At 39.4% G+C, this 21,654-nt stretch overlaps 1 protein-coding gene across 1 annotated transcript in view; it reads left to right on the top strand.

Moving 5' to 3' along the window:
- The window catches only part of LOC124721439 (8-oxo-dGDP phosphatase NUDT18), a 162,794-nt gene that overhangs the window by 68,058 nt on the left and 73,082 nt on the right, over positions 1-21,654 (top strand). The window lies entirely within an intron of this gene.

Raw genomic sequence — 21,654 nt, 5'->3', positions numbered from 1 at the left:
ACATCGTTGTGGCGAAGTTTTCCGATATGCTCTTTATTGTTGCATAGGCTACTTTGGGTGTGTCCTAGTAAACATCTCATCAGCCATTAGTCATTAGTCATCAGTCTTTGGCTTGACAACTTGGTGTCATGTTCTCTTCCAGATGCAGCCCTTCCACCTTGCATCTTCTCTCCCGGGTTCCAACGCGCGCGCTGATATCCAGCTACTTTTGGATATAGCTATTTCATATACATTACAAGTGTAACTAAATTTTGGCTGGGTGCTTTGCAGCACATTCAGCATTGTTGAACTGGAGTTTGTTTGGTCTGCTTCATAGAATAAGAGAATTCTTTTCTGGAAATCAGTTCTCAAATAACTTTCAATGAATTTGGCTGTAAACTTCACTAACAATAAACACTCTCCTGGCAACAAAAGCACAAAGATGACTGAGATGTTATCTGTGTAATTGATTGTTTTTGTTACCTTCAAATCACATCTCTATCGAGAGCAAGGAGTAGACCTACAACTAATTTCAATTCATGGTGAAATCCTTTTCTATTTTGATTATGTGTAATTTATGGAAACTCGTGTTGCTTGAGATTTCCTGTTGCCATAATAAATAGTACATGTGTGTTTGCTAGATCCTTCCAGGCTTAGTGTAAGAGCAGAATAAGTTTCCCTTCTACCCCCTTAAAACACCTGGCCATATCGTTTCTTCCCGCATGTTTTCTAACGGAAACTTAGACCCCAAAGATTTATTGTATATGAACACTTTGTCTGCTTTATTATTGATTTTTTAGATGAGACACTTCTTAATTCACTGTAATAATGCATAAAGCAGTGTACTTTTTATCAGGTCTTGTTCACCCTAAATACTGTTCAGCTTTAGCTTGTAAATATTGTGAGACAATGATGATTAGTGTTCCGTTGTTCCAGTAGTCTCAACTTGGATCAGTTTTATAATTTTTATATAGATGCAGAAGTGAAGAAATTTGTCAATTAATTTATCAGTATCTACAGGTGTTGTTCCTCGTTCCCTAGAAAATGTAAACTGGTATTGGAAAAACCTAGATAAATTGAAGGTTGCAATTAAAAACATTGACTGCAATGCATTTTCAGTGTGAAGTCAGAGATAATTAACAAATGTAAGAGATAATGGACAGCCACTTCAGCATTTTCACTAATTCATTATAAAAAGCTGAGATAGTGACTTCACTATTGTACTTTTGTGGTGTTATTGCAGAACAGTTTGTAGGAACATGTGTGTGATTGTGTGGTGTACATTTTTCTCTGTTTCTAAAAGCAAATTGTTTGTCAATAACTGCTCAAATCATTCTGTATTCTGCATACCACTACAGCAACTCATAATAATATACTTTGTGACTAAACATCATCAAAAAAAGTTACATTTAATACTATGCTAGTGGGTTGAGCTGCAGTACTTTGAATCTTCATTTAAAAATCCAAAGTATCTACGTCAATACTCCGAAATCTGTTTTATGGCACGTGGTGGAGGTACCCCATACCACTACTAGTCATTTCCTTTCCTGTTCCACTCACAAATAGAACAAGGGAAAAACAACTGTCTATATGCCTCTGTATGAGCCCTAATTTCTCATATCTTATCTTTGTGATATGCACATTGTATGATCAAGGTACCAGAACAGTTCTGCAGTTAGTTTCAAATGCCAGTTCTCTAAATTTTCTCAATAATGTTCCTCAGATAAAATGTTACCTTCCCTCCAGGGATTCCCATTTGAGTTTCTAAAGCATCTCCGTAACACTTGCGTGTCATTCGAACAACTCGGTAATCACAAATGTGTTTAAAAAAAGTTGTTTCCTGGTGAATCTATCCAGACTCACATACGAATTTAGAGAAACAACTAACAATAACGGAAATTCAGAATTTTTATTTGTGTGTATTTGTATGATTTGAGTGTTACAGCCATTGCCAATTAACTCTTTTTACAAAGGAAGTGTAAAATATTGTAATAATAATAATAATACAGTCACTTGCTACTTTGTTAATTTATGGTGTGGCTTCTTACTTAACATAACTAATGAAGAATTTATTTCTGTTAATGTGTATAAAGCTTGCCTAAATGAAACTAAGGAAAAAGAAAATCTGCATGCAGTCTTTGTCAATTAGTTGTTTATTCCTTCTTTGAACTAAACATTTTGTTGTGACTCACTAGTTGCTGTTTACATTAAGTTCAAATTTTGAGATCATACCAAAGATTAATTCTAACTGGAAAAATACTTAAAATTTCTCTCTTTTGTATAGGATGGCTGATGTATACCTATTGGAGACCTTTTCCTGTTAAATTCTGGCCAAGTTAGTGAATGGAATTTTACCAACACAACACCAAGCAGTTTATGAAGAAAAGAAGGCTGAATGAAATCTCTGCTCAGAATATTACACTCATCTTATTAGTAGATCTCCTGATATTACAACATCTGTCCAGGATTTGTGTATCATTAAGATATATCGGAGATCAGGAATGTGAAGTACCTGAAAATGTTTGAAAAGCATGTTGGAACTTTCCTCCTCCTCCTCCACCTCCTCCTCCTCCCCCCCTGCATCATGAGACTGCTTGTTAGAAAAACTGTTTTGGCAGTAATGATACTGTTGTATATGACTGTACCTCCTTGTGAATAAAATAGCCTGTATCATTATTTACACATTTTGGAATGTTACTTGTTTGTTCATAATGAAAAATTTTCATAGGTAAAAATCTTACAAAACACAAATATTTCCAGAATAACACTTCAGTAGATGTGTTTGTTGTAAAAACAGCTATTGTAGTTTTTATTGATACTGTTATTCCCAATACAGTCATTGCCACGTGTTACCATTATATTTTTCTACATCTAATTTGATAAAAAGTCACTGGCTGACAGAGATAAAGCTTCACTTCTATTATATATTTAAAGAAAGAGTAGTTAAATAGCGTGACTTGGCGTTGAGCACTTGAAATGCCAGATACATATCTCAAGCTTGTCCTCCTGATTCTCCTCCTCCACCTTTGCTCCCATCTCCCCGTCCCTATTTTGTTTTAATAACTGTACTTCCGGTGATTGTCAGCACACATCCTTCAACTCAGGCTTGATGAATTTCCCCAGTCGTTACACATGTATAGTAATATTAATCAATAACATGACCTAAAGTGCAGAAATACTTTAGAGAAGTCAGCTATGCTAAAGAGATAGAAAAGAATGGAAAAATAAATTGCTTTATTTAAATGCTGAATGTGAAGGACATCTGCATCAGACTGGAATTTCTTTGGTGAAATTCAAAAATTGCAGATAAACCCTGATGGTGGTTTACTTGTGCACTGGAGGAGACCTAAAAGTGTTAAAGATGCTATTGGTAGCCTAAGAAAAAAAAGCCTGAATAAATTTGGGAGTTAAGTTTTATAAGATAAGAAAAAATTTAGATTTGTGTATGAGAAAAAACTCATAATAACCTTTCTGATGCATGATGAGCCAGTCGTGAAACTTAAATGTAGCTTTGTCACTTTCATGAACTAAAAAGTTTTGGAAAACTGAACAACATATTGTAATATGCTAATTGTTTTGCTTGATTGCAGTTTTATTACCTAATAGTCTAACAAGTATTAATTGGTTGTAAAATACAAATGTTGATGTTAGAACTGGAATAAAAATAAACGACTTTCAGTACTGAAAATTTGTAACTTTCTTGACAGTACTCCACTTGTTGTATTATTTAAATGAACCTTCATGAAAAATAATGACTACCAGTCTGGGACTTGGGAATGCAAATATTTGGCTTGCACATTGTTGGCGGGATATTGCCCTTGGCAGAAAAAAATGCCAACTCAAATTATGGACCAGCACACAGTGTTATTCTGTCATGGAGGTTCTTGTAAGTGCTATTGAAAGTAAGCTCCGTTCTGGTTCATCTGTTGCTTCATGGGCTCGACGTGAGAATATGGTTATCATTGAGTACCCATTCTGTTTCATTGTACATAATGGTGAATGTTCAACATTCCCAGCATTTTTCCTTTCCAAATCTTTCCTTTCGTGTCATATCATTGCAGTTATAGTTATTTTTTGCTGAACTTTATATAGGTGTGTGTGTGTGGGGGGGGGGGGGGGGGGGGTTGTGTGGTTATTTGGCACCTTAATGACAACATATTATTATTGTTGTTGTTGTTGTAGTAGTCTTCAGTCCAAAGACTGGTTTGATGCACCTCTCCATGCTTCTGTATCCAGTGCAAGCATCTTCATCTCTGAATAGCTACTGCAGCTTATATCCTCCAGAATCTGCTTACTGTATTCATCTCTTGGTGTCGCTCTACAATTTTTATTCTGCACACCTCCCTCCAGTACAAAATTGATGGTCCCTTGATGTCTCAGAATGTTTCCTATCAACCGATCCCTTCTTCTAGTGGGGTTGTGCCACAAATTTATTTTCTCTCTAATTCTATTCAGTACCTCCTCATTAGTCATGTGATCTACCCACGTAATCATCAGCATTCTTCTGTAGCACCACATTTCAGAAGCTTCTATTCTCTTTGTGTGTAAACTGTTTATCATCTAATGTTTCACTTCCATTCATGGCTACACGTCATACAAATACTTTCAGAAAAGACTTCCTAATGCTTAAATCTAAGTCTGATGTTAACAAATTTCTCTTCTCCAGAAACACTTTCCTTGCCATTGCCAGTCTACATTTTATATCCTATCTGCTTCAGCCGTCATAAGTTATTTTACTGCCCAAGTAACGAAACTTGTCTACTGGTTTAAGTGTGTCATTTCCTAATCTAATTACCTCAGCATCACCTGATTTAATTTAACAACATTCCATTATCCTTGTTTTGTATTTGTTGATGTTCACCTTATATCTGTTACTGTTGTTATTATTATTGTTATTATTCTTTCATTACAGGCCACTAAGGACCATGTAGAGATAACTATTTATTTCTCTTTTCATGCATCTCCTCCAAAATGTTTTCATTTTGTTGGAATGAGCTCTTTTCCTCTTGTCTGACCATTTGACACCCTGCATTTATCTGATTGTTTTATCTTCATGAAAACCCTGAATTTCATGAGTTCTAAACTGAATGTGTCTGTGTTGAGTAGGGTCTCCCATTCAATCCCTGTATCTTGTAAGTCCTTTCTTTGTTCCCAACCCATTTTCTTTGTCTTTTTTCCAAAATTAATCTGTCTTCATTCCCTCCAGATGTCCATAGTGTGTAACACGTGTTTCCCTGAGCAGGTATGTTATTTTAAGGCAGAATGATTAGATTTCATTATTTGGTCCTAAAATGCAATTGCCATACTTTTTCTTGATTGGACCTAATATTTCTTTTGAAACAATATTTGTAGACCCATCTTCTCAGCCATTGTTTTGAGTAGTTCTAGTCTTTTCTTTGCATTGTCTGAGGTTCAGTCTATTATTTCAAGATGATCTGCAAAGGCCAGACAGTTTTATTGCCTCTTTTGATTTACCCAACTTCATGTGGTTATTAACTTTTTTTTCTTCCTCTGTTTTTCATTCTCTTATAACTTTTGCCATCACACAGTTGATAAAAATGGTGACAAGCTGTATCCTTGTCAGTCTCCTGATAAGATTTGGAAGGGTCTGGAAGTTGTTCAAAGAAATTTAACTTTAGATACTATATTTGTAAGAACTTTTTAGTTATTTCTGGAGTTTTCATATCTATAGAAAATTCGGGGTTTTGAGGAGGGAATCTGTACATTGAATCATATGCTCTTTTAAAATCAACAGATATTAGCACTATTTGTTTAAGATTTAGAATTTATTGTGATTTTTATTGTTTTTAGTGGACACACAATACCATTCAACACAGAGATAATGAAAGTGAATGATAAGCTTTCTGTAAATAATAAATGCAAATGCTCTGAAAGCATGTTTATAAGCATTAACTACAAACTTACTTGACATACAGATATGCCACTACAGAAGTTTAAAACTATAATTTAAATTATGTGATTTGTTGAGAGTAATTTTCCATACTGATCCATGCTTAAGTTTTTGTTGTAGTTGTTTGGCTTATCTTACAGTATAGAATTTGAAACATACGAGTTAGTGGCTAGTTCTATATAAAGATTGTTAAAATGCATGTTAATGTCTTTTGCAGCACGTTTATTGTGACATTTGCTTCACGAGCTTTAGTACGCCTGTATGAGCACTTGTAGTACTGTTTAATGTAGAGCTTGTTCTAATTATAGATTACTTACATAATCAGTGTCTAAGTTAATAAAGTGTAATAAATATGTTTCTGAGATAGCAAGTATTAGGAACTGTACTTTCATTTCCATGTGAGTCGAAAGAGTAAAAAGGAAAGGTTCATACATGCTTTCAAGGAAATTTGTCTTTTGGTGATAAAGAGGAAAATCAATACAGCATTTAAATATTTATAGGAAAGATAAGCAAGTTCTGGCTCCAGTGGTACGAACTCTGTTAAAAGTACTGGAACTTCCCCTTGTTTGAATGAATAGGTGATACATGGAGCTCTCCAGTATGGCAAATGATAGAGAAAATACAGTTCACAATTATGATCTAAGTGTGTTATGTGGCTGATAGACTCAAGATTGAAGCATTGAATTTTAGCTTTTTGAACCAGACTTTTTTATTGTCTTGAAGCTAAAAACACATCAGAATTGTGGACGAGGTGAGGAGGAGAGGAATTAGTCAGCCAACACTCCAACTCAAATGATTTAATGAATGCAAGTGCAAACATATAAAATGGTAGAGGATATGAGTCAAATAGTGGGTAAATTACCTAATGAGAGAACAGTGAAGTCTAGCAAAGGTGTAGGAGATGGAATGGTTTTCAGGAAACTTGATGTCACTACATCAGAGAATGAAAACATGATTTTGAAATTTAAATTTATAACTTATAACAATAAAACTTATGATGAAAATAATTTGTCAAGCACAATTACACTGATTTCAAATGAAATTTTATGGTTTGAGGATGGCCAATGCCAACCAGAATGGTTATTTCATTTTAAATTAGTGTGGTTGTTTTGAAAATAATTTATTATCCGGCACAATCAAGACTGTGGTCTCCACAGAAACATTGTCCTTTCCAAAACTTATCATGTTAGACGTGTGAGTGGAGTAAGGAATGAACAAGACCAACACAGACTAGACATACTGCGTAATGGAAACACAGTAATTATCTTGCAAACAAGTTGTTTTATTGTACTTTTCAAGCTTGGATTACATCAATAGTTCCATTATCGGTTTCAGCTAATTATGAAGTCGTCATTGGGTGATTTTAATACATTATATAGTAACTTGTCAATTGAAGTGAGCTTATCACCTAGCCTCTTACGTTGGCAAGGAATGTTTTGGATTCATTTAATAATGAAATGAAAAGAACTTTAAACTGGTAATGAAACTATTCCTGTGATCCAAGAATGAAAAATGCTCTTTGGACCATTAAAATCGGAACACCAGAAATGATAGGTAATAATGAAATTTTACTTATTACACATTTAAAGAATAGTAGGAAAGATGATTAAATTTATAGGTGATATGCGGTATACAAGCAGCAAGCTTTAATTAACAGAACTGTCACCTCTGGCAGCAACAGTTGCCCTAACTCAGCTGGCCATGGAATCAAACCGAGATTTAATGACAGCTATGGTAATATGATTTATGCTGCTTCAGCTGTGTCAGAGGTTGTCAGTTATGTTGGCTACCGTGTGCTGGTCTCTCGGATATGTGTCCAGATGTTTTCAGTGGGTGAAGTTTGAAGACAGATGAGATTGGAGAGTTGTTTACTTAATGAAAATGCAGGTCAAGGATGTTAGATTGCTGCAGAAGCAAGTTCAGAACAGGTAGCAAAGATATGAGAGCAGTAGCAATTGTGATGGGCCCTTGGAGTGAAAAAGATGAGGTCTGTAACATGAATAAGTCATGGAGATGTAGGTGGGAGAGAAGTGTGAAACAACCAAAATTTCCATCAGTTATGTAAAGTAATGCTATGTATTGTCGGTGTTCTGTGACATATTACTAGAAACTGCCATTATAAAACAGTGATTTAAGTATTTTCAGGAAACTGTGCCCCTTTTAATTTTAAGGGACATATTTAGATATATACGTAGATGAGACTTTTAACTGGAAGACGACAATGTAGAGCTTTTAAAAACATCAAAGTCTGGTACTTTTTAAAATTTTATCTCATTGACAGTCAATGAGGGAAACAATACATAAATGCATTTTGCTTACTTTTATCCACTGAAGTTTTGTTTGTTGTTGTTGTTGTTGTTGTTTACAGTCCAGAGGCTGGTTTGCAGCCGCTCTACCTGTTAGTTTATTCTGTGAAAGCCTCTGGATTGATCCCTTATTTTAATCAAGTTGTGCTATAAATTTCTTTTTTTTTCCACAATTCAATTCAGTATGTCTTCATTAGTTATTTGACCTGCCCATCAGATTTACAGCATGCTTCTGTAGCTCAACATTTCAAAGACTTCTATTCTCCTCTTGTCTGAAGTGTTTATCATCCTCATTTCACTTCTGTATAAGACTACAATACAAACAAATACCTTCAGAAAACACTTCTCCATATTTAAATTTATATTTGATGCTCAAAACTTCCTCTTTTTCCAGAAACGCTTTTCCTGCTGTTGCCAGTCTGCATTTTATATTGTCTCAGTTTAACCATCATCAGATGTTTGGCTGCCCAAATAGCTAACTCATCTACTACTTTTAGTGTCTCATTTCTAATCCAATTCTTGGTATCACCTGATTTAATTTGACTACATTCCATGACCTTAGTGTTGCTTTTGTTGTTCATTTTGTAACTTCTATTCTAGACACTACCCATTCCATTCAACTGCTTTTCATTTTTCCTCTAGCCATTCTTTCTTAATGGTTTTGCACTCTCTGTCATTCCCATTTTTTGTATGTGTGTATATCTTTTTGCCTGCTTAATTTATTTACTGCATTTTTATATTGTCTTCTTTTGTCAGTTAAATTAAGTATCTCCTGTGTTATCCAAGGGTTCCGTTTGGGACTTGTATTCACCTGTTTGATACTGTGCTGTGTTTAGTATTTCATTTCATGATTCTTAAACCAAATGTTTGCAATGATTAAATTATGGTCTGTGCAGAATTCCATGAGGTGCGTTCCTCATTCATTTTTTTTCCCCATAGTCCACATTATCATACTATTTTTCATTCTCTTCCTTTTTGTACTATTGAATTGCAGTCTCCCATGACAATTCGACAGTTTGCCTCACTTAACTATAATATTTACTTCCATATCATTGTACATCAATTAAATGTGTTCACTTTGCCGTTCCTAGGAGCTTACCTCCATTCCTATTTTCTTATTCATTATTAGACCTACTACTGCATTGGCTGTATTTGATTTTGTATTTATAATTTGGTAATCACCTGACCAAGGGTCCTTTTCTCCCTGTTACCACTCTTAACTAATTTCCACTATATTTAGCTACAACTTATCCATCTCCCTTTTCCAGTTCTCTTACATACATACCTGGTTTAGGGGTCTAACTTCCCATACACTGACCCATAGAATGAAAGTTTTGTTTATTGTGATGATGAGGATATCCTACTGAGTAGTCACTGATTGGAGATCTGAATGGGGGATTATTTTACCTTCAAAATATTTTACCCAACAGGATGTCATCACTAAACCATATGGTAGAGCTGGATTTCCTCGGGGAAATATAGTAGATATAATTTCCCTTTGCTTTCAGCCATTTGCAGTACCAACAAAACGTGTCACTGTTGGCTAATGTTAAAAGGACAGTTCTGTCAATCATCCAGAATTTTGCTTCTGCAACTGCTGAAAAGGTGCTGTTTCTCTTCAGGAACGATATGTTAGCCTGGCATCCCCACAGAAACCCCCAAATGTGGTTTGTTCCTACAGTATGGACATTCGTATTATTGAGACTTGCAAGCCACACCTCAGCAAGATCCATGTTTCATAGAGGTTCACTAAAGTATTATGGTATAATGACACAGGGCATTTACATTTTCAGAAAGCAACTGTTCAATGGTCAAAATCTTGCTTTGAGAATAATATGTGATGCTCATCTGCAGTCATCTTTTGTTCACTGCTTAAAAGTAATAGGCATTCTAATTAAAGCCCCATGGCACACACATTGTTTGATGACTGTTGTGAAACATCTGTTTTGGTTTACAAAAAATGATAATTACCTCCATTGAAGTTCAAAAAGGAAGAAATTTAACTGTTTTTCTTTGTGTGCCCAGTGATGTAAAATGACTGACAGAAACCAAAGTTACTTTTAAAAGGAAACTGGAATTGTGTAATCTAGACAGCTTCTTTTGTTCAATAAATAAATTTTAATTAAGAAACTTGTAGAATATATAGAGGGGCTTATTTGCCTATTTCATCCCAGTTTTATGCAATCTGCTGTTCATGTACATAACACAATCATCATCACCTCTTCACGCAGCAAGGTATAAAACAGGATGAGTGAGTTTGTGTGCTGCAAGACAGCAGCTGTTAGTCATTCTTAATTCAAAATGGAATAGAGAATGAACTCGCGAAATGACAATGATGACAAAGATTCAGTACAACAGATATTGTATGCACAGAATTAACTAGGAAAAAATTGCATTATTGGGATCTGTCCACTGGAAGCCAGTATCTGTAGTAAGTCCTGTGGCAGGGACTCAGTTAAAGATAGTGTAGCGAATAGGACTTGAGCATAAGGAAGTTAGTCCCATGTTGGAGCCTTATTATTGTTATTATTATTATTATTATTATTATTATTATTATTATTATATTGTCTCGATCATCCCCACCTACTATCTTGAATGCAACAAATTACCTACTCATTTCCAAAGGCTATTTTTATTTGGTGCAGAAAATGACCAATCATGTTGTGTAATAGGCTGGACTAATATGAGACTAAGAAACAGTAAATAGCGTTGCATTTGATTCATTGGTTCAAGTGGAACACCAGCTCAAAATCATACCTTCCATGGTTCATACAGACTGCATATGGCACTGGGAGGACAACCCGCCACATACACTGATTTTCATAGAAAGAGCTGCACCCAGAATGACAAGGCATATTGTGACCATTGTTGGCAGGCAGGTAGATGGTACCACACATACAAAATGATTACACTTTCAGCTTCGAAGGACCAACATTTATTACACTACACAGCCATGAAATGGACATACTAGCATGGCATCAGGCCCCTATGGTTGTGAATTCAAGCATTAGAGACATCACGGCATGGACCTGTATGGGTCTTGGATGTAGTTCTGTGATACTCTATCCCATGCCACTTGCACCTGAGTGTGCAGTTACCACCGACCTGTGGGCAGAGGTAGAGTCCTGATGACATGCTCCATGGCACCACACACACTCTCGATCGAGGAGAGATTGGGTGATGTGGCTGGCCATGTCAGAGTATGCACAGCTCCAAGGCACACTCGTGATGTGGCACTTTATGAGCACAGCGATTGTCCTGTTGAAATAAAGTATGAACGTAGGCATTCACTAATGGCAGAGCCACTGGTTGCAAGACCATCCCCCCATACTGTACAGCTGGTTTAGAGCCCATTAGGAATTCCAATGGTGACAGCCACCATAGGATCTCTCTCCCTACACCACTGTGCCCAGCTGGTGCGACATCTGATGGGAGACAACAAACTGCTCTTCATGATTCTCTCTCCCTCTCTCCCTCCCTCTCTCCCTCTCTCTCCCTCTCTCTCTCTCTCTCTCTCTCTCTCTCTCTCTCTCCCCCTCTCCCTCTCCCCGCCCTCCTTCTCTCTCCCCTCTGCCTACAGGTGTTAAAGACCTTGCTGTTGTGTGCCCTCCAAACTTAATCATCATCATCATCATCATCATCATCATGGCACTCTTCTCTGTGCATCCAGACATTGACCGATAATATATGTTGTGCATGTGAGCCTTCCTACACACATCGTTGTTGACAATGGGCAATGGTGGTGTCCATGCGACTGGTGTGGCATGGAATACAATAGGACCACCAGCCTTTTGCAACCCCATGATGCGGCCCCACTTGAACTCGTCTATCTGGGTGATGGTGATGAGGTTGGATTGGTGGGGCGCTAAACTGCTTGGTCATCGGTGCCCGTACAAAGTCCCAATTTTTACACAGTCCAATCTAGCCATTGCCACAGATGATGATGATGATGATGATGATGGTGATGATAACGACAACAACACCAAAATCCAGTCCCCGGACAGAGAAACTCCCCAACCCGGCCAGGAATCAAACTCGGGTCCCCATAATCCAGAGGCAGCAACACTAGCCACTAGACCATGAGCTGCAGACTCGTGTATCTGGGCAGCCACTATCTAATGTGTAGTCTGGGCAAAATACACGTTCAGGTGACTCTCTCGTGACACTACTCGCTGTCATAGCCAGTGCGACCATTTGGGACCATCTTATATCAACTAATGTGTGTGATGCCACAACCCCATCCCCACTGCTACAGTGCACAGCCAATGGTGCAAAAAATCATTGGCAAAGCTGATGGTACTCAAAATATCCATCACATTTGCAGTAGATTGGTTAGGTACTTCTGGGTGCAACTCTTCTTATGATGATGATGAGTGAATATTTCCTATTAATATACTGACAGACCTCGGTGATCAACTGTCAAAAGTGGTCGAGATTTGCTGGTTCCTCTACACACCCAGTTTGTTATAGAAAACAAATAAGTAAGTCTGCTGGATGAGGGGACCTTTTTATCCTTCCTTTCTATTTATCAGCATAAATAACAGAAGTGATGCTGTGAACAGTCGTTGATGAGTGTGGTGGAGACCCTTTGTATTGAAACCATGTTCTGCAGTGGTCCAGCAGTGGCACATGTTCCAGCAACAGTAGAGTTCATCGTGGAGAAACTGCTAGTAGTATGTCGCAGTTACATGGCTGTGAAAGAAATGTGGGACCAGTGAGATGTCCACAAGTGATTTCACACCATATGCTTACACCCTGCTATCTCTGAAAAGCCATCTTGACTTAACAAATTAGGATTGTTCCCACTCCAGTAGTCCACATTGTAGCTGTAAGTTTCTCCATTGTTGGGGAAGGGTGGTAAGAGTGAAACTGTTGGGGTGTGTAAAATGTGCATAACAAATGCTATGTGATCTACATCTACATCAATACTCCGCAAGCCACCTGAAGGTATGTTGGTATCTCGTGGAAGTGTAGGGCCAACAAAACCTGTTGATCATGATCAAACTTCACTGAATGATCTCTAGCGATCCATGTTCTTTCCAGTGACCCACTTCCTTTTATCACTATTCAATATTACTAAACATAATAGCTGTTAGTTGTCATCTATCTGGATAACATATGCAGTGCGAACGTGCTTCTGAGGTGTTGTGTGTAGCCTTGCAGATCCATTTGCTTGTTGCTGGAATGCATCAAAAGGGGATGAATAAGCACGAGTTTTGTGACTTAATGAAGGGAAGAAACTCACACATTGATCTATGTGCATACAGTCGTAATACAGGGTGCAGCAGCGTTCATAGTGGGATATTAAAAACACACAGTCAGGCAGTAACTGTAATTTATTCATTACCTCTTATGTCAATTATTAGTTAAAGGCATGCCATTTACTAATGTGTAAATCATTGACCATTGCGAGGATTACTCCTGTCCTCTGCACAACACATTCATCTGGGCAGCATTGGAAGCTTTCCATAACTCGGCATAACATATTCGTTGGGACATTGCCGACGACAGTTCTGATGCAATCCTTCAACTCAGAAATGGTGGCACAACGTTTTCGGAACACTTCTTGCTTCAGGTAGCCCCAAAGGGAAACTTCTGCACATGAAAGATCAGGTGATCAAGGCAGCCAGGAAATGTCACCAAAATGGGAAATTATTCTGCCGGGAAATGTCTATTGGAAGAAATCCATGCAAATTCTGGCCGCCATTCCTGAGCTGAAGAATCACATCAGAACTGCCGTCAGTAATGTCCCAGGGAATACGTTACGCCGAGTTATGGAAAGTTTCCAACGCTGCCTAGATGAAAGTGTTGTGCAGAGGGGGCATCATTTGACAGGAGTCATATTCGGAAAGTAATCCACACAATGGACAATGACTTACACATTAGTAAATGGCATACCTTTAACTATTAATTGACATAAGAAGTAATAAATAAATTACAGTTACTGCCTGATGGTGTGTTTTTAATATCCTACTGTGAACTCTGCCACACCCTGTAGTTGACATTCCAGTGAAGTCTATTTTACCTCTCTCTTGTGATGATATAAAAACAAAATGGTATGAACACATGATAACCTTGCTTACAAATATCTTGCCCAGTCTCTTCACACCGCATACCCTCAATCCAACAGTTTAACTGAGCCAATAGAGGCTTTACACATGATTGAATGCTTGTAGCATATGCTCATTGGGACTCATCTTTGTATTCACCATCTACTGTAATGTTTGATATCTGTGATTGTGTTATGGGGTCAAATAAGTTTCCATTATATATGTTTTACACAGGTCACATTTTCAGTGTTCTACAGAAGTTAAAACTGACTGGAACTAAAAAAATTGCGTCTGTTGTACTTGACTGGTTGAATGAGTGGAATTTTTCTATCTACCTCGGTGATGTTTCAATCAACACCACCTGTCATTTCTCTTGGTAAAATGCTAGAACTAACAAATAAGTATAAGTAGCTTACTTTGTATAAAACTGTGATGGAAACTAGGTCAAGAAAATAGATAAATGTACTGTTCAAGTGAAAATACAGTGTCAGCAAAAGATAATGGACTTTTCTAATTTGTCTCTGAAAAAATCTTTAGAGCATTTGTGTGTGTTCAAGGGTTGACAAAAGAATGAAACATGTTGAACTATGTGTGAATAATTGGAAAATCTTTACTTTAATTACAAAGTGATACATTTGTAAAATATTAGGAAATATTACCTCTGACAATATTGTCTGACTGACAAAGGCACCAGAGCAGGAAACTGGCAGCTTTGTGATTGTGATATTAGCTTGAATCCAGCTCTGATGGTGATGTCTGTGTCTCTTAAGATAAAGGAAAGCAAGCTTGCTTCAACAAGGTCTCCCTTTCCAATTGGCTTGTTTAGAACTTTATATGAGGATATCTTTCATTGTTTTCTGACAATGTAGTTTAAAATTTTTTTTTTTTCTATCAGACATTGGAATCTCCAGGTTGGAATATTAACGATATAAGGAAAAAAAGTAGATCGCTACTCACTGTAAAGAAGACACCAGTTACAGACAGGCACAATGAAAAGACCTTATCATTGTGTCTGCAACTCAACATGTCTCCCGTACAGTGAGTAGCAATCTGTCTTTTTCCATGTATTGTTGTTTTTCTCTCTATGCATTTCCTGTGTGAATAATATGAAATACATATTGTGCTCTCCACACAAAGTGAAAGTTGTTATGTGGCTTATATTTTGGTTCAGGGATGAATAGTATGTAAACCTTGACCTTTCAGGAGCCATACAATTTTTTAATGTCTAAAGGAAGTGTTCACACAATTCAGTTTTATTGTCAGATTTTTACACCTATTTACTTTCAATTTTCTCTCTAAGGGCATTGCGGTTTTTAAGGTAGAATTATTTTTCATAGCATTTTTGAAAATATTTTTTGTTTTTCTGGCAATGACCTGCACTGGAATTGCAATTGACAAATGGCTTAATTTTGTCCATAGCTAGATGGACATAAGGTCACAATTGTAACTTAACAATCCAAGAGAACATCTCAGTTAAACCACAAGTACAATGGTAATCGCTTAAAACTTATACAGTTTGGAAGAGTGTATTGGATAAGGAATGAATAAATGTGTTGTTAAAGTAACAGAATCCCATCGTTCACCTGTGGATGTATTTAGAAATCTATAGAAATCCTAAGAGGAATTGACATTACCAGGACTTGAAACTTAATTTCCCTGTGGATTACAGACTTCTCTTCAGTATGTTTAGTGTGCTTAATTGAAGCTGAGATTGTGTCCAACCTATGGAACATTGTTCAGAGAAACTTAAGTTGCTGTTATTGTAGTATTTTTTGGTATAAAAGTAAAAGTTTTCCAGTGTTTCATTAAGGGTGTCAAAATGACACAAAATGTGGACTTCACTCCCAAATGCAATTACTTGTCAAACTTGTGGACTAAGGTGCTGGCATTCTCTCTCTCTCTCTCTCTCTCTCTCTCTCTCTCTCTCTCTCACACACACACACACACACACACACACACACACACTCTTCTCCCCCCTTCTCCCTCCCCCTCCCTCCCCCTCCCTCTCCCTCTCCCCTCAGCTGTTGTAGCCGCCATGCCGTGTTGAGAAATTTGACACAGTCTTAGTGGTGGATCCTATACTACACTGATGTTGTTTCTGTTATCCCAAGTCCCGAGAGTGTGGGAAAGAGACATTTCTACTGCTTCATGAACTATACTGCCACATGGGTTATTTGATAGCGTGTTTATTCACGAGTGTCACAGAGTCACACAACAGCTGATACCTTGGTTTGGCATACAAAATAATCTTCCATTCCCTCCAGCATCATTTGTATCATTTGTCTGTTGTACTGCTCATTTCTGAATTCACACAGAAAGCTATTTATCCTGGCTTTTAGAGCTTTGATTAATCTTCAACAATAACAATAAAATATTTTTGTATATATTCAGAATACAAATTTGATGCTATGTTTATGTAAAATATAACAATTTTCAGACAGTAGTAATGACACGGAAGAGGGCGGAACAACATATGCCATTCTAAAATTCTTCTACACAACAAATTAGCTGCTGTGGAACACTATCCACGTTTTGGGACAGCATAATTGTGTAGGCAGCAGTTGCAGTGTAGCTGTCCACAATCTTATCAACTAAAAACAATGTCGTGTGACTAGGGCCTCCTGTCAGGTAGACTGTTTGCTGGGTGCAAGTCTTTCGATTTGATGCCACTTTGGCGACTTGCGCATTGATGGAGATGAAATGATGATGATTAGGACAACACAACACCCAGTCCCTGAGCGGAGAAAATCTCCGACCCAACCGGGAATCGAACCCGGGCCCTTAGGACTGACATTCTGTCGCGCTGATCACTCAGCTACCGGGGGCCGGACATCTTACCAACTGTGACAAATGATGTATCATCAGCTATGTGAAGAACCCAGCATAAACATTTTTAAAAATTTCTTTTAGCACCATCAATAGAAAGAACTTACATTCTCCATGGTAAGTATAGTCTATAAATGCTACCCCAAAAATATAACCCTAGAAGCTGACCCAGTCTTCTGTAGACATGACTGTGGTCAGAAAACTTACAAAAAAGAGAGAAAAAAGTACAATTGTAGCACACAATATGACAACAGTTACCTGCTATGGTGTTTCTGTATTTCAAGTTTTCTCTTTCCAGTATATTGGAATTTTGTGGAGACATTTGGAATAAAGGAGACCACTTGTCAAAAAGCAGAAACATTGAATCGTTAACAGCCACAAGCAAAAAGAAAGAAAAGTTGCTAACTTTTGGAGTAATACTTTTTTGAGCTAGAGCGCAAGGTCACACCCCACTCCCTCCCCCTTCCAACACACACACACACACACACACACACACACACACACACACACCTACCTATGCTCCTACATGGCATGACTGGATGCGCAATGCTGCATTCTGGCACGTGGACTAGATTGTAGTGGAGGTTGTGTCAGGTAGAGTGGGTAGAGGGACAGAGAGGTGGAGAGCAGGGAGAGTGGTTGGGGTAGGTGGCTAGCAACTTGGAGAGAGGCAGCCGGTTTGCCAGCTACAATTGTGGGGGAGAGAGGCGGCAGCTGCATGGGCTAGGCATGTGATGCAGGGTGGTTGGTGCTGGTGCAGAGTGGGGAACACTGAAGTTGAGATGTCGGGGTGGTGAATTTGGAAGGGTGTGACAGGACAGAGGAAGGGGAAACTGTTGGGTGGAGGGTGTGGAGACAGTGGATTATCAGAGACTGAGGCCAAGATGATTACAGGAGCAAAGGCTGTGTTGCAAGGATAATTGTCATCTGCATAGTTCAGAGAAGCTGGTGGTAGAGGGAAGGATCAAGATGATTCAGGCTGTGAAGCACCCACTGAACTTGAGCATGTTATACTCAACTGCATATCATGCCATCCAGTTGTGAACTTTGTTTTAGGCAACAGTTTGGCCATGGCCATTCTTTCGTTGGACAGCTGGTTGGTAATCATACCGACATAAAAAGCTGTGCAGTGTTTGCAGAGTTGAACTGGTATACAACATGGCTGATTTCAAAGGTGGCCTTGATTCTTATCTGGTAGGAGAAGCCTGTAAAAAGACTTGTGTAGGAAATGCAGGGTGGGTGGGGTTGATTGGGTAGGTGTTGTATCTTGGTCTACTACAGTGATATGGTTGTTGTAGCAAGGGGTTGGGAGTGAGAGTGGCATAGAGATGGACTTGTAGGACGTTGTGTAGACTGGGTGAGCAACAAAACTATATTTTTGAGGTGGTGGGAAGGATATTGGGTACCATGTCCCTCATTTCGGGGTATGATGAGAGATAATTAAAGCAGTGATAAAGGGTATGGCTCAGTTGGTCTAGTCCAGGCTGATATTGGGTGGTGACGGTTGCTCCTTTGTGGTGATTCTTGGGGGCGGTGGAAGAATGGGGAATGTGAGGATATGGCACAGGAAATCTGTTTGCAGACTAGGTTTGAGGGCTAGTGCCTGTCTGTGATGGCCTTCATGAGACCCTTACCATACTGGGCATGGGAGTTCTTGCCACTGCAGCTATGTCATCCATGGGTGGCTAGGTTGTTTGGAAAGGATAGCAGCTGTTGAAATGCTGCCAGTTTTAGGGGTTGTTGGCTGTAAAGTGGGCGGAGGTGTGGATGGAGCCATCAGAGAGGTAAAGATAAATGACCGTGGAGGTGGCACATTGGTTTGAAGAGGACCGGCCGAAGTGGGTGGCAGAGAAGGTGTTGAGCTTGTGAAGGAATGAGGATAGGGTGTCTTGCTCCAAGTCCAGATCATGAAGGAAACGTAGTTGAGAGTCAGGATAGAGATGGTGAGTTTGAAGTCTGAAGCATGTTGGGAGAGGTAGTGTTAGATAGTGGCAAGGGCAATGGACATGAGGGATGTTAATGTTTAGTCAGGTGACATCGACAGTGACGAGTAAGGACACAGGAGGTAAAGGGATGGGGATGGTGGAGAGTAGGTGATGTGGGAGGCTAGGTTTCTGGCAATTGGTTGGAGGTGTTGTTAACACGAGTGGAAATCCTTTCAGTGGGAGCGCAGTAGCCAGCTAGAATGGAACATCCATCGTTGTTGAGTTTGTGGATTTGGGGAGCATGTATAAGGTGCTGTATGGGGTGTTGTTGGGGTGAAAAAAGAGATGGACTTGGGGGAGATGCTCTGGGAAGGGCCTATGGATTTCAGTAGGGATTGGAGGTTATGTTGGACTTCTAGGATGGGATCTCTGTGGAAGAGTTGGACAGTTGGCGGAGGTATCTGTCAGGTAATCATTGCTACTCATCAGAACAACGGCAGAGCCTTTGTTGCAGGATGGATGATAAGTTCCGGATTTGTTTTCAGGTTGTCTATGGCTGTCGTTTCTTATGCTGAAAGGTTGGTGTTCATAGGAAGTGACCTGGAGAAGGATGGTGAGGCCAAGCTGGGGCTAAGGAATTCCTGGAAGGTGACCAGGGGGTGGTTAGGTAGGACGGGGGGTGGCCAGATCATGTTGGACTGCTGGTATGAACTTATGAACTAGGAGAGGCAAGATTCACTGTTGGGATTAGGTTGGCTTTTGTTGGAGGGATTGGTGGCAAAGAAGTGTTTCCAACGTAGGGATCGGGAAAAGGAGAGTAGAACTTTGACAAGTCCAACCTCATTAAACATCAAACCCACCACCTCATTCCGTATTCACCTTACCAACTATATTCTGACTTGCAACTACTTTTCCTCTGAAGAGAAAGTATACAAACAAGTCTGTGGCACAGTTACGGGCACCCATATAGCACCTTCCTATTCCAACCTGTTTATGGGCCTTCCTATCCTCCCAAAACCTCCGACACCTAGTCTGGTTCACGTTCATTGATGATATCTTCTTGATCTGGACACTGGTCAAAACACTTTATCCTCACTCCTTCACATCCTCAATATGTTCTCTCCCATCCACTTTACCTGTCCTCCTCAACACAACGTGCCACTGTCCTGGGCATTGACTTCCACCTCTCTTATGGTTCCATTCACTCATCTGTCCACATTAAGCCCAATAATCACCACCCTGCCTGCATTTTGACAGCTGATATCCCTTCTACACCAAAAAATTCCCCCCATACAACCTAGCCACCCATGCACGACATATCTGTGACAAGAACTCCCTTGCTTGGTATGTTGGAGTCTCACAAGGCCTTCACAGACAAGCACTAGCCCCCAAACCTAGTCCGCAAACAGATTTCCTGTGCCATATCCTAACATACCCCCTGTCCTTCCACCATACCCAAGAATCAGCTACAGAGGAGCGCCCCTTCGTCACCCAGTGTCACCTTCGACTAGAACAATAGAACCATACCCTTCATCATTGCTTTGATTATTTCTCACCATAGCCTGAAATGAGGGACATCCTACCCAATATCTTTCCCACCACTACAAAAATATAGTTTTGTTGCCCATCCAATCTATGCAATATGCTGCTAGTCCATCTCTATGCCTCTCCCACTCTCAGCCCCTTGCTACTACAATTCTATCCTTGTGGTAGACCAAGGTGTAGCACATACCCAGTCCACCCACCCACCCACCCACCCAGCACTTCCTACCTGAGTCTTTATACAGACTTATCCTACGCCATCAGAGTCCAGACCACCTTTGAAATCAGCCTTGTTGTATACCAATTCAGCTGCAAACACTGCACAGCTGTTTATGTAAGTATGACTATCAACCGGCTGCTGTCCACCAGCGTGAATGGCCATTGCCAAAATTTTGCCAACAACAAAGTTGACCACTGGATGGTACAATATGCCAGTTGAGTATAACATGATGGAGTTCAATGGCTGCGTCACAAACAGAACCATGTGGCCCTTCCGTCCACCACCAGCTTCTGTGATCTATACAGATGGGCGTAATACTTGCAACACATCCTTTGCCCATGTAATCGTCCTGGTCTCAATCTCTGATAATCCATTGCTTCCCCAGTTTCCCCTTCCTGTGTCCTGTCACGCCCTTCCAAATTCAACGTCCTGACATGTTGACTTCAGTTTGCCCTGCTCTGCACCAACTCCACAGTCCGTGCACCACATGCCTAGCCCATACAGCTGCCTGCCCTCCCTATCACCAGCAAACCAGCTGCCTCCCTCTGAGCCACTAGACACCCACTGTCAAACCCTCTTCCTGCCTCCCACCTCTCTGTTCCTCTACCCAAGGCACCCAACACAACCTGCATCACAACATAGTTCATCTGCCAAAATGCAGCACTGTGCATCCAGCCAGCACCATGTGAGACCATAGGTGTATGTGTGATTTGTGGGGGGTGGGGGTGCGTGCGTATAGCTCAAAAAAGGATTACTCCATAAGCTATCAAATTTTCTTTACTTTTGTGTGTGACTTTCGATGATTCAGCAGTTCTAGTTTTCGGTGAGTGGTCTTCTTTTAATTGAAAATTATTTATTGTATATTGGACTCTCTCAGAATGAGAGCACAAGCGTT

This window comes from Schistocerca piceifrons, chromosome X (assembly GCF_021461385.2).
Source record: "Schistocerca piceifrons isolate TAMUIC-IGC-003096 chromosome X, iqSchPice1.1, whole genome shotgun sequence".
Taxonomy (NCBI): Eukaryota; Metazoa; Arthropoda; class Insecta; order Orthoptera; family Acrididae; genus Schistocerca; species Schistocerca piceifrons.
Note: the sequence above shows the minus strand (reverse complement) of the source record. Positions and strands in the feature narration are given on the sequence as shown.